This window comes from Rhineura floridana, chromosome 10 (assembly GCF_030035675.1).
Source record: "Rhineura floridana isolate rRhiFlo1 chromosome 10, rRhiFlo1.hap2, whole genome shotgun sequence".
NCBI lineage: Eukaryota > Metazoa > Chordata > Lepidosauria > Squamata > Rhineuridae > Rhineura > Rhineura floridana.
This window is the reverse complement of record NC_084489.1, coordinates 42269720-42282917: the sequence shown is the minus strand read 5'-3', so window position 1 is coordinate 42282917 and position 13198 is coordinate 42269720. Positions and strand designations below refer to the sequence as shown.

The 13198-nt window shown below is 40.3% G+C and overlaps 1 long non-coding RNA gene across 1 annotated transcript; it reads right to left on the bottom strand.

Annotated features, from left to right (window-relative positions):
- Positions 1 to 214: 214 nt before the first annotated feature.
- On the bottom strand, positions 215 to 12708 carry LOC133364900 (uncharacterized). The gene is made up of 2 exons (XR_009758050.1): positions 12625 to 12708; positions 215 to 461 (listed from the first exon to the last, which is right to left on the bottom strand). It is a non-coding gene; the product is annotated as an uncharacterized LOC133364900 (long non-coding RNA).
- Positions 12709 to 13198: the final 490 nt, after the last annotated feature.

Genomic DNA, 13198 nt, shown 5'->3' with positions numbered 1-13198 from the left:
AATTAGCATAAGTACTGTAAGATAAGCAGTATACTGAAAATTGTACATGAAAATATCCTGGCTTTAAAGTTTGAATTCCATAAATGCACTGTAACGCCAACCAATATGAGTTTATTTTAAATTATTTTTGAGTATTTAAGTTTGTTAATTTTGTATGATTTATGTTTGATGTTTTGATTATGTATAATTATGTTTAATAATGGTGTAGCATTAATAAAGATTTATTAAAACATAAAAGTATTTATTTTGATGGCAGTTTCCTATTTTTATTTTACCGGTAATCACACACACACAAAGTCACTTTCTTCTTTTGCAGTCTCATTGGTCCGGTGTATCCTTGGTGAATGCTTTTTCTTCTCTTTTCCTTCCTATGCTAGGACCTTTTTTATGCTCTTGCATCTTCAGGTGAGTTTGCAATGGGCATGTTCATCACTTGATAATGTAGTATACAGAGTTGTCATCTACTGGAAGGGAAGGGTGGGATATAAATTTATTAAATAATAATAATAATCTGACATCATCCCAATCATCATCTACATTTCATTGAAATTTGTTCACTTGCGAGTCATCAAGCAGTAAACAACAAATTGTGTACATGTTTGTGTGAATCAGGCCGGATACCTTTACCTCATGGCTTTATGTCCTACACACACTGGTGGAATGTCCCTTCTTTTTTAATATCTCCCTTATTTTAGGAATATAGATTACAGGGATATCTTTCAGTAGTTCCATATTTTCCAGGAAGCCAAGAAATGGGCTCACACATACAACAAAAGAAAAATACTTGAATCACAACCTATGAGCTGAATACCTCTCCCTTTTCTTCCTACCATTTAGAATTACCAGACCATATATCCCTAACATTTTGTACTATATCCTTGTGATGGATTGTAACTGCTGTTGTAATCCACCATATGAGCCTGTACTGGCTGGAAAATGGGGTATAAATATAATGGCCACTATGGAATCAGTGGAAGATTTTTTTTCTTCACCAAGAGTCTAGGAGGTTGTTTGACTAATGCTGTCTCCAAGTTACTCTTATGCTTTTAATCTTGGTCTTGTCTTTTAGGAAAGGAAGTACAAAGTGGTTTTTGTGAGTCTTGGCTGATAGCCATGTTCTAGGTAAAAGCAAAAGTGGACAGAAGAAAAACAGCCAAAGCAAGGTTCCAGTTTTCTTTGTGCCTTTGCACTAACTATAGGTTTGTGGATGGGAAAATGTATGCATTCTTTATTGCCTTTCACAGTTCAAAGTGTCACATCTCATATCGTTCCACATGTTGAAGGTCACCATCATTTTCATAGCCTTGATTCTAACAGCACAATTCTAGGCAAATCTACTCAGAACAGAGGTAAGCCCCATTAAGTTCAGTTACAGTTATAATTGATTGATTGATATACCACTTACATGCCAAAATCTGTTTATATGCCAGTGTGCTTAGAACTGAAGCCTAAGAATGTGTTCCATCTTGGAATGCATCACTTGTGGATAGTGTTAACGCTCCATGAAAAGCAGAAGAGAATGTACATTTGAACTAGTGTTGGCTTTTTCATTCAAATTACAGGCACAGAAAATGGGGAAAGAATTTAGGCATCTGTTTTGCAATGGCCAGTGAGTCTAAAGGTAACATCTAAAAAAAGGTCCTACACTGAACCAATGTGATAGACCTGTGTTATAATCTATCCACCAGCTAATTCAAACAGGACAAGCAAGAAATGTCATACAGTCTTTCCAGAAGCATTTTCCATGGCTAGTTGCTCTCATGTTACATGCACTCAGTGTTCAAAGGTAGAGGACTCTCAAATCAGAAGCCTCATCCCCTGTCTCATCTCCCAATATTAGCCAACTCTTGATGGTCCCATAGCCTTTTAAAAGCTGTAGGTAAGGGAGCTTGTTCCAAAACGTTATGATCCCAGGCTTCCTCTGCCCTTCCAATAATTCAAGCCCTGTCTGCAGTTGGGAATAATAAAGGAAATTGGAGGTGACCACATAATTCTTAAGTTTAATCAGGGTGAATAAACTTCAGAAAAATCCTAATTCTGAAGATATTACTGCCTTGGGCCCTTCCAATATATACTTCTGTTACACTTTGTGCTAGTAGGATTTCAAGTCTCCACTTGAAGCACAGATGGACCACCTGTTACAATCATCATACATGAAGAGAAACTTAGAAGTGACACTTGGATTAAGTCCCTATTCTCATATGTAGGCTGTGGGGGCTCCCCGCCTCCACTCTACATGAGTCTTCCCAACAATCCCAAAACTTGGGATTATGTGGAAGACAGTGTCAACCAGGTTGTACACAGATACAACCATCAGAGGACAAGAACAATTTCCTTAATTCCTTTGATAACTACAGTATTGGAAATAATTGTTCCAGGCCACAGTTGAGCCTCTCTGTAGCTGTGTTTGTGCCTCTGACCTTTCTTGAGATATCCCATACCCACGTCATCATCATCATCCTTTATTGCATAGTCAATAGACCGTAGCAGGAACAACAAAGTACAAATACACAGCACATACAATTAATAGATTATACACTGGCTTCCAGAACCGCTTACGTACTTTAGCTTGTAATACTTGCGTAATAACTAGCTATAAGCTGTAAATCGTCCGGTGCATAACATAGTCAGACCTTCAGTCCCTTCAGGTCCTTTCTAATCACCATTGCTTGGTTTAAGTATTTGGCCACACTTAAAGTGACTAGTTTGTCAGAGCCCTGAATAAGAATCTTTAAAAGTATACTGGCCGAACGACCAGGATAATTTAAAAGAATAGGATTTAAAAGATCTCTTCTGACATCCTCGTAAAATTTGCATTTAAAAAGGACATGCATGACCGTCTCCACCTCATGCACATCACAAGGGCAAAATCTAGTATTTCTTGGGATCTTTTCATATCTGCCCTCCAACAGTTTCGAAGGAAGGGCATCAAATTGAGCCAAAGTAAAGGCCCGCCTATATTTAGGGATAAAAAGCCAGTACAGATAATGCATCCCTTCCATACAAGGCAATGCGGGTAATCCCAATGCCCTGGGAGAACATGGCCCCTTGGCCGCTGCCAGCAGTTCTTGATTATCTATGTCAATGAGACATCTTTTAACCAATGCCTTAGCCGCTTGGAAATCCATCCATAGCAGTTCTTGGGGTAAAAGACCAAGTGACTCAAGTCTCAGCCTGACCAATTTAGGCCACGTTGCATTATAAGAATCATTTAAAATCTGTCTAGCATAAGACTTTAAAGAAAGCTTACAGAAGCAGAGTAACCAATAATAAATTGTGTGGAGGCAAGCTAAACATTTTAAGGAATTTAAGCCGACTTCCAGCATAAGAACAACCCCTGAGACACATTTAGGGACACCGAGTATAGATCTCAGAGCAGCATGAAGAGGGCCTTCTATGGACCCCTTAAAATATGGGGACCAGATCGGAGCACCATATAGCAACATCGGAATAATTTTGGTCCTAATTATACGTATGCCTGCCGGGACATACCTCCCTCCTTTGGAGAGATAAAATCGTATTAGTACTCCCAAATTTTTACCAGCTTTGTCTTTTATATAATTTGCTTGTGATTTCCAGCTACCCAACTCATGAAACCACATTCCCAGATATTTGTAGGAATTAACCTGTTCGATTCTACCAGATCCTAAACACCAGGGGAATCTAACCTTCCGTGGTGAAAAAACAATAACCTTTCATTTTGCATGGTTAATTGTTAGCAAGTTATCATTACAATAGGCCGCAAAGCCTGAAAGTAATCTTTTTAACCCTAACCGGGTGAGTGATATTAAGACTGCATCGTCCGCATACAGCAATATGCAGAGTTTATCATTCCCTAGTTTGGGGGAGTGGGATTCGATCGAACTCATAGCCCTAGGAAGATCAGCCAAGTATAGATTAAAAATAGTAGGTGCTAACACACAGCCCTGCCGTACTCCTCGGGTGGAGCCAATCTCGCGAGTAAGATGGCCACGTTAGTTACATCGTACTTGTACCATGGTGTCGTGATACAATGCTGCTATCAGGAGCAAAAGTCTCCTATCAATGTTTAGAGAGTCCATTTTGCTCCACAGGCAGCTACGCGAAATGGAGTCAAATGCTGACTTTAAATCTACAAAGGCCACGAACAATTTACCTCCGGGAGACAGCGCATGTTTGTACACCAACTGGTACAAAACCAAACAGTGGTCAAGAGTGGAATGGTCTGATTTAAAACCAATCTGTTCATGGCCCAGGATGTTATTAGCATCCACCCATGACTTTAGCTTAGAGTTTAAATAGCCAGCATAGATCTTACCTACCACTGAAAGCAGACTAATAGGCCGGTAATTATTAGGATCACTTTTTGAGCCACACTTATGAACTGGTACAATATAGGCTCACAGCCAAGATAATGGAATCATTCCGGATTTATTAATTAACATGAATAATGAGGCCAACATTGAGGCCCACCAGCTTATGTTACAAAGCAGCAACTCCAAGGGAATGCCGTCTGGTCCAGCTGCCTTACCCTTCTTTAATCGCGTAAGCATATCAACAATGGCATCAGATTCAACCGGAGGCCACTGTGGGATTTCAGATGAGACGGAAAAGGGAAGGCAGGGGCTTAATACATCCTCATTATTAAAAACCACTCGAAAGTGCTCCTCCCATATGTCCGCAGAGATATAACAGTCTAGGCTTTCCTTACGATTTGTCAAAGCCCCGTTGACTAGCTGCCAGAAGGACCTTGCGCTACGTGTCACAGTCGCAGCTACAAGCATACGCCAGGAGTCTCGGACCGCTTCCTGTTTCTTTTTGACTATCAGTTTCTTGTACTCCATGCGCAATGCGTAATAGGAATGCGGAAGTTCCCGTTCATTATTGCTGTGATAACAACGATAAGCAGCACGAATCGACCTCCTCATATTTCTACATTCCCTGTCAAACCAACTGTTACATCTATCATCATGGTATTCACGAGTAGAAGTAGAGGTACTTTTAGATAACACACTGACCCCTGTATCAGCTCGTCGTAAAAGGCCATACCCAGTCCTGGCACTTCCACCAGGGTCAGTTGGGTTACAAGCTGGTTGGTATAAGGGAGTTTTACAAACTCGAGAAACTCCTGTTCTATTACGTGAGACCACTTGATTTGGTTGCAGATGTTCAGGGTAGATGATCTTAGGGATGGCAAGGAGGATTTGGGTAATTGAATATCACCTGAGATGGCAAGAAAAAACTCCAGGGGCAAGTGGTCGCTATCGGTGTGCCCCGCAACTCTAAACAGGGAGCTCTCGTGCTTCAATGCACTCGGGATAATTACATAATCTACCACGACCCCCGGGAAGAAGAAAAGGTGAATTCACCCCACTCATCCGTTGCACATGATCCATTTAAAATGCACAGGTCATGTTTGGATGTAAACTGGAGCAGGCCAATTCCAGCTAGGTTTAAATGCTGGTCTTTTGAGTGGCGAGCCTTACATCTTAAATTTCTCCTGTCCACATTGGATAGGAATCCATTCTGGGGAATATCCTGCAGATAGGTCCCTGTCCTTGCATTAAAATCTCCAGCCAGAAGAGGGTAGGCTTGAGGGTAAATTGACAGGCATTGTTCAAACAAGGAGTCCAGTTGAATCCAATTTGACAAAATAATCTCCCTGTTTAAAACGGGGAAGATATATGTTAAACAGGAGTACTGACAGATGGATTGGTCTTAGTTCTACAAACAAGGTCAGAACCATCAAATCATTATCCATTAGATCCTGGACTGGGACAACAGCTATTTTGGCGTCAAGCGCAGAGGAAACCAAGGTACACATCCCTTGCCTAGATCTACCCTTATGCTTACTTGGCAGTGCTGGAATACTAAACGAAACAAAACCCTCAATAAAAACTTGATCTCTACACCAGGTTTCCTGTAGCAAAATAATATCAAAGTTGCTCAGACCCACGTGAAGAGGAATCACATGGAATAAAATAGTAGCTGCCCTTAAGTATGTTCATGTGTGCACCATATTCCAGGGTGGGCAGTACAAGAAGTCATGGCATCATATCACCTCCTCTCATGCTGGAAAAGAAAACAACTCCTGTGTAGAAAAGTTCAGAGTACTTCATGGTTGGATCCATTTCTGCCTATTGAGTTGATTCTGGCTAACTGAAAATAGGTACCAGTTCAGTAAAGACTAAATCAGCTGGAGCCAGGATGAGAAAATTTTCTCCCCAAAACTCTCCTTGTGCTTCCTAGGATGCAAAGTGTCAGCACAAATGTCTTTCCCGTATGAAAAATCACCACAACTTACCACCACCACCCAAGATCATTACAGTTTACAATAAACAAGGAAACACTTGGTTATAGGATATCATCATCATCATCACCCATCCTTCACCATTAGGTCCTTCATCAGGGTAGATTACAGAAATGTGAAATACAGTATTAAAAACCATTAAAACACATTACATTCACAGGACTAGCGTAGGTCCTGAAAACGTAAATCTCAGGTGCTGAAGGCCAAGGTAAAGAGGTATAGCTTTAGCATTCACTGAAAACTGTGTAGTGAAGGTGCCAGATGCACCTCTCTTAGGAGAGAATTCCACAATTTAGGGGTTGCCACAGGGAAAGCTCTCCTGGGCCACCATCCCCTGAACTTCTGAGGGTGGCGGAACTACCAAGAAGACCACCTCTACTGATCTCAACACCCAAGAGGGTCTGTAGGGAAGGAGGCAGTCATTCAGATATTTTGGGTCTAAGTCATTTAGGGCTTTAAATACTAGCATGAGCACCTTGAATTAGGTGCAGAAATGAGCTGGAAACCAATGCAACTATTTTAGAACAGGAGTTATATGAGCTCTAAAAGCAACCCCAGCCAGTAATCTGGTTGCTGCATTGTGGACCAGTTGAAGTTTTTGAGTCGTCTTCAAGGGCAGCCCCATGAAGACTGCATTGCATAATCCAATTTGGATATTACCAGAGCATGGAGTGTTGTTGCCAAGTCATCTCCGTCTAAAAGGGGGCAGAGCTGGTGAATGAGCTGGAGCTGGAAATAAGTACTTCTAGCCACTGAGGCCACCTGAGTCTCCAGTGACAATGTTGGATCAAGGTGTACCCCCTAGATATGAACCTGTTCCTTTCAGGGGAGTGCAATCTTCCCATCTTTTGGATTCAAAAACTTGGAACATGTAAGATCTCTGACTTTTCAGGATTCATTTCCAGTTTATTGGTCCACATCTAGCCCAATGCTGTCCCTAGACATCTGTCTAGCACCTCAGTCACTGCTCCCGATTCTGATGGAACAGAGAGGCAGAGCTGAGTGTCATCTGCATATTGGTGATACTTCACTCCAAAACTCTTGATGACCACTCCCAGCAGTTTCATATAGATGTTAAATAGCAAGGGGAACAAGATGGAACCATGTGGGACACCACTGGAAACTTCCATGCTGTCAAACAGAAGCCTCCCATAACTACTTTCTGGAAACATCCCTGGAGGTAGGAGCAGATCCACCGAAAACATGATTGTTTAATTGTAGGAAAGTCTTTATATCCTACACACAAGGAGCGTATAAGCTAGTAATTGCACATGCTGCCTTCAAGGCATTCAACATGCCAACAGCACTACCACTGGTACCTGTTTATTAATTATTTATTAATTATTTGATTTATATCCCTCCCTCCCAGCTGGAGCCCAGGGCGGCAAACAAAAGCACCAAAAACACATTAAAACATCATAAAAACAGACTTTAAAATACATTAAAACATTTTTAAAAACATTTTTAAAAGCTTTCAAGACATCTTTTAAAAAAGGTTAAAAACATATTGTTTTTTAGAAAAAAGTTTAAAAATACATAAAAAAGCAATTCCAACACATAAGCAGACCGGGATAAGGTCTCAGCTTAAAAGGCTTGTTGAAAGAGGAAGGTCTTCAATAGGCGCTGAAAAGATAACACAGATGGCACCTCTCTAATATTCAAGGGGAGGGAATTCCACAGGGTAGGTGCCGCCACACTAAAGGTACGTTTCCTATGTTGTGCGGAACTGACCTCCTGATAAGATGGTATCTGCAGGAGGCCCTCAACTGGGTATATAAGGGATAAGACAGTTTTTCAGGGATCCTGGTCCCAAGCTGTATAGGGCTTTGTACACCAAGACTAGAACCTTGAACTTGGCCCGGTAGCAGATGGGCAGCCAATACCTACATGCAGCAGTGTTGAGAAGGCACTGCATATACTAGGGGATGGGCTGGAGACATAGTAACAACATAAGAAGAGCCCTGCTCCACCAGACCAAAGGTCCATTTAGTCCTGCATCCTGTTTTCTGCAATGGCCATCCAGATGCCTCAAGGAAGCTCACAAGCAGGGCATGTGGAACAACACTCTTCAGTTGTTGATATATTTCTAAGTGCTACACTACCCGCATATTCCTTTGGCAAGAGTAAGACTGAAGCCTAGATGTAGGATGAGTTATGTTGTTAGGAAACTGCATCTGCAAGTACAGCAAACAAAACTAACACTCACATACATCTGCCTGGGCACTACATACACACACACAGAGACACTCACGTACTGTAGAAAACATATCGACATCATAGCCTGATGGATTGGTACATTCTAGAGATATATTATCAAGCAGGATGCTGTTTGTTTGTGTGTGTTCTGTAACACAAATGTTTTATCTGACAAAATACATATGAACATGTTATTGTGACCATTGTATTGCCTGATATAAAACACAACCAGCCACAAGCCCTGTAGATAGTAATTAAAACAGGCTTATAACCTGCTATTCATCACTACACATCTGTACTCTTGAGGTGATAGCAATGGGTTTCTTTCAAGATGCAAAATCCAGGGTTCTTTTTGCCATAGATATTTCACATTTACATTGGAAGAGAGATCGTTCCTGCTGACTCTAGGGTTAATATTGCTCAGATATCACTGCTTTTGGATTCATGCAGATAGCTGATTGTGCTACTGTGTTAATTAAAAGTGTAACTGTAATAATGAACTTATTTTTAGACTGTCTCCATGTGGCATTTTGCTTCAAAGGACAGGCAATTCAGAAAGCAGTTGCTCTGTGGATCAGCTGTGACACAGAGCACTTATGTTGTAGCTGGGGTCAGTCAGTACATTTTTTCCCCATGCTGGTGCTAGTCAATCACTTTTGTTTTCTGGATTAATTATGTGTCCTTTCCTTAAGAAAGAAACATTCTGGTTTTGTGCTATTTCAATATCAGTCATGGGCATAATAATCTGACTTGTCTACATTCATTTTAGACAGGATTCTTCTCTATGTAATGGAAAAGATGTGAGATGTTGCTCAGTTTGGGGGATTTATTGTTACTGCTTTGCTTATAGTTCTAAGGGAAAGAGCAGAAAGTGAACTCTTGTTTTAAAAGGTGAAGATTTGGCTTTAAGAACCTTAGTTAGTCCCCCTTTCCCATTTTTCCTCTTTGTAGCCTATGGTTCCTGGGGGGGGTGTGGAGTGGGGGGGGAGCTGAGGCAGTGACTTATTCAACACCTGCATCTTTAAAATACTAGTGTGGTATAATCACCTTTCTTGAATATTCTACAGAATTGTCAAACAACAGCTTGAATAAAATGATTTATATACACAGCTTAACATCCTGTATTAGAAATACTGAAGAGCCTTTCCATAAGATGAAGAAAAAGCCAGCATTCATATACTGGCTCCAATAGGACCAGTAGCATGATAGCCAGTCCCAATAGTGTAGTGGCAAATTCAGAAGTGCAGGGTCCCTTCATGATAGTCACAGCCACGCCTCATCCCATCCTTTTTTCTCTTTTTCCTTTTCTTTTTTGGCTGCTTGGTTGAGAATGAGATCTTTTTTAATTCTTCTCCCACAGTGACAGGTATCCTGAGGAGCCAATAAGCATGAAGGGGGAGAGGGTTAGCTACTGAGAAGAATCTGCTCACTGGCTGACTCACTTCCTTTCCCTCTGATTGGCTCCAATCAGCAGGAAGGATAAGGAAGCATGTTAGAAGGTTATTTCCAATGGCTAACACACGTCCCTTTCATACTGATTGGCTCATAGGATGATGGAGACATAGGGACTCTGTTGAGACTTGGCTCGCAAAAAGTAAGGGGTCTCAGGTCCCTCAGGTCCCCAGAGAAATACACCCTAAGGCAAGAGTGGAGAATTCATACCCTTCAAATGTTGCTGGACTTCAACTCTCATCAGCCGCAGATGGCACATCCAATGTGGGCTACGCAAAAGTGTGCTCTGGATGACATGGGACAAATGAAACTTCACCGTGGGCTGAATCCAGTCCTCAGGTGAGGGCTTCTACATCCCAGTGATAAGCGATCATCTGAGGTCTACCACAGGGCAAGATGTACCACAAGGTCTACTTTATTATGCTCTCAGCAGAAAGTAAGCTTTCTTGGCCAATTTAAATGATAGGTTCCCAAAATGAAAGCAAGGGGAGTCATTCAATTAGGCTACCTGTTTAAGTATTAGATGATAAATGAATTATTGTAATAAAGGACACTGTATTTGAATTATGTGAATGTTTCATAATTTCTCCTCTTAATCTGAGTAAATTACAAATAATGTTTATAGGCTCTAATGGTGATCTGTAATTTCCTGAGAGAGATTGTATTCCAGCAAAGTAGGTTAAATAAAATAGATTCACTGATTAATAAATGCTGATGAATGCTGATTTACTAGACAGGTGAATGGTTTGCCCTATCTAATAAATTGGTATTCATGGTAATGAATGAATTTATCATCAATGGTACATACTAGACTATATATGTTTATTATGTCATGACTAGTGATGGATGAGGCTGTCAATTTTAGTTTCTCAGTTTCCCAATTTTAAGTTTAATTCACATTTCCACATCAGTTTGTGATTCTTTTTAGTCTTCATGAAAATGTATCATCATTTTAGTGTGAATTTCTTCTAATATACACATTTTTGTCTAAGGCACACAATTTTGCAAAACACATTTTCCCCTAATATCTATATTTTCCATAATGTAATCCATTTTTGTGTTATTTTCACTAATATATGTATTTTTATGCACAGTTTACCTTTATGCATTTTGTATACATTACTTGGCTGGAAAACTGCATTGCAAAATTTGGAGAAGTGCAAATTTCAAAGAATGGCTGCGTGTCAGTTTTCATATTGTTTTGTAAAGTGTTAATTAGGTAGATTCACCTTTAAATGCCAACTGAATCAAATGTCTCCCTTATCCTTAGTCATGACTGTTCCATGTCCTTAAACACACTCTGGTACCTACTGCCACCAATACTACATGCTTGGTATTTTCATATATCAGACTTTATGAAGTAACATTATATGCACTGCATTGCATAGGCAATGTTGCAGCAGTAGAGAAGCCGATTTAAGTAGCTGCTTATTTTCCTTCTTCAAATATCTCTTAAATTCCAAAACATCAGAGTATTTAGCTCATAAAAAGTGGCATTATTCAGAAAATGTGTCAGTTTTAACAGTGATGCCATCAAGCTGCCCTCCTATATAAAGTGACTCTCTCAGTAGGCTTGGTGTAGCTTGGTCATGGACAATTGATCTCTAATTAATAGGTAATCAGTGCAGCAGATCATCTCAGCCTGTTTTGATGGTCAGCTACCTTGGAATGCACCTTCAGGCATATCCACCTGCCCAGGTGGAGCTTAAAATAATTTATCTGTGAAGGGACAACTGAATGGCAACAAAGTGATTTTGGCAAAGTTGCCTGCTTTTGGGAAGATGTGCATGGAGGTTGTTTTTTAGACTTTCAGGGAGCTGTAAATTTTGTACTTTCGGTGTGCTTCCTTCTGTGATCCTATAATATTTGCTCTACTTGTACGTTTATTTTCACATCTTGTTTGGGTTTAGCTATTTATTTGCTCCATTTCCTTTACTCCTTTAGGCTGCAATCCAGTACACACTTACCTGGGAGTAAGTCCCATTGAACCCAATGGAGCTTTCTTCTGATTAGACATGTATTGGATTGCAGCCTTAGTCATGTAGGAATTGCACAGTAATATGTATGAAGCTGTAGTTTAAATAAGTGTGTAAAATATTGTTAAATATTCTACAACTGAGAATATGACACATGTGTGAGTGAAAATGGAAGTCTAAAAAGTGGAGAGGAGATGGAGAGAGGTAATGTATATAATAAATAGAGACCAGCCATTGAAACCATGGTACTGTAATGAATTTGGATCATCCTTCCATCCAGGTTGTGTAAAACATTGCACATCACTGTTTTAGAAATATTATGGGCTACATAGAATCATTGGTTTTAACTTTTTCTTATATTTAACAACAGGGTACAAAATGAAATAAACCACAAGGGCTAGAAGTATGAGGCTGGTTACCACAAGGGCAGACAAATATAAATGCTTTCTAAACCCGGGAAAACATTTTTGTAAAAAACTCCTAGTGGTAGTGAATTTGCAAAAAACTCAATTTTTCCTTTCCGTGTCCAACCTGATAAAATCCTTAATGGATTAAAGAGTGAGAACAAGTTTTCTCCATTACAAAATTCTCATTTAATCCTTATCCACCACTTAGCTTATCAAATTAAACTGGACAGGATTGATGCAGGGGCTCTTTGAGATGGACATCATGTGTAAAATTGGCAGACAACAGATTTTAAAGAGTGCCCACCATGACTTGTCACATCATCTTTCCTCAGCTTCAGCTGCTCTGGTGTAGTCCTGGGCAGGGTCAGAATTCTTCTTGGTGTTAACACTATGGACCACTGCAGAGAAACAGAACTGCTACACAGTCTCCAGCAGAGTTACTTATTACACCCCCGCCTAGTTCCCTTCACCTGCCCCAGCCATTCAGCATAACATCACACCATAAAATATTCATGAACAGCCCAGTGCTCCAACCAGGGGCTTGCTTCTGCAGGTGGCTGTTACATCAATAATTGCCCAATACTTCCCTCCGCAGCGTAAAATTGTTTTCATTATGTGTCATGCACACACAGCCAAGCAAATCCCTCTTGAGTGGTTTCCCAAGGGCTAGAGGGAGGTGGTACTTAACTTAAACAGGCACTTTTGGCTTAGATTTAGAAAGAAAGAAAAGAAAAAATGAAGGATGCAGCAGCAGACTAAAGCTCATCATTAACTCTACTTCTACCTTCATCAACAACAACAACAACAACAAAAGAACACCAGAAGCTCATGCAAAACTCTCCCAAAGATTGTCCTAAATGTCTCAGTTACTGGGAAGA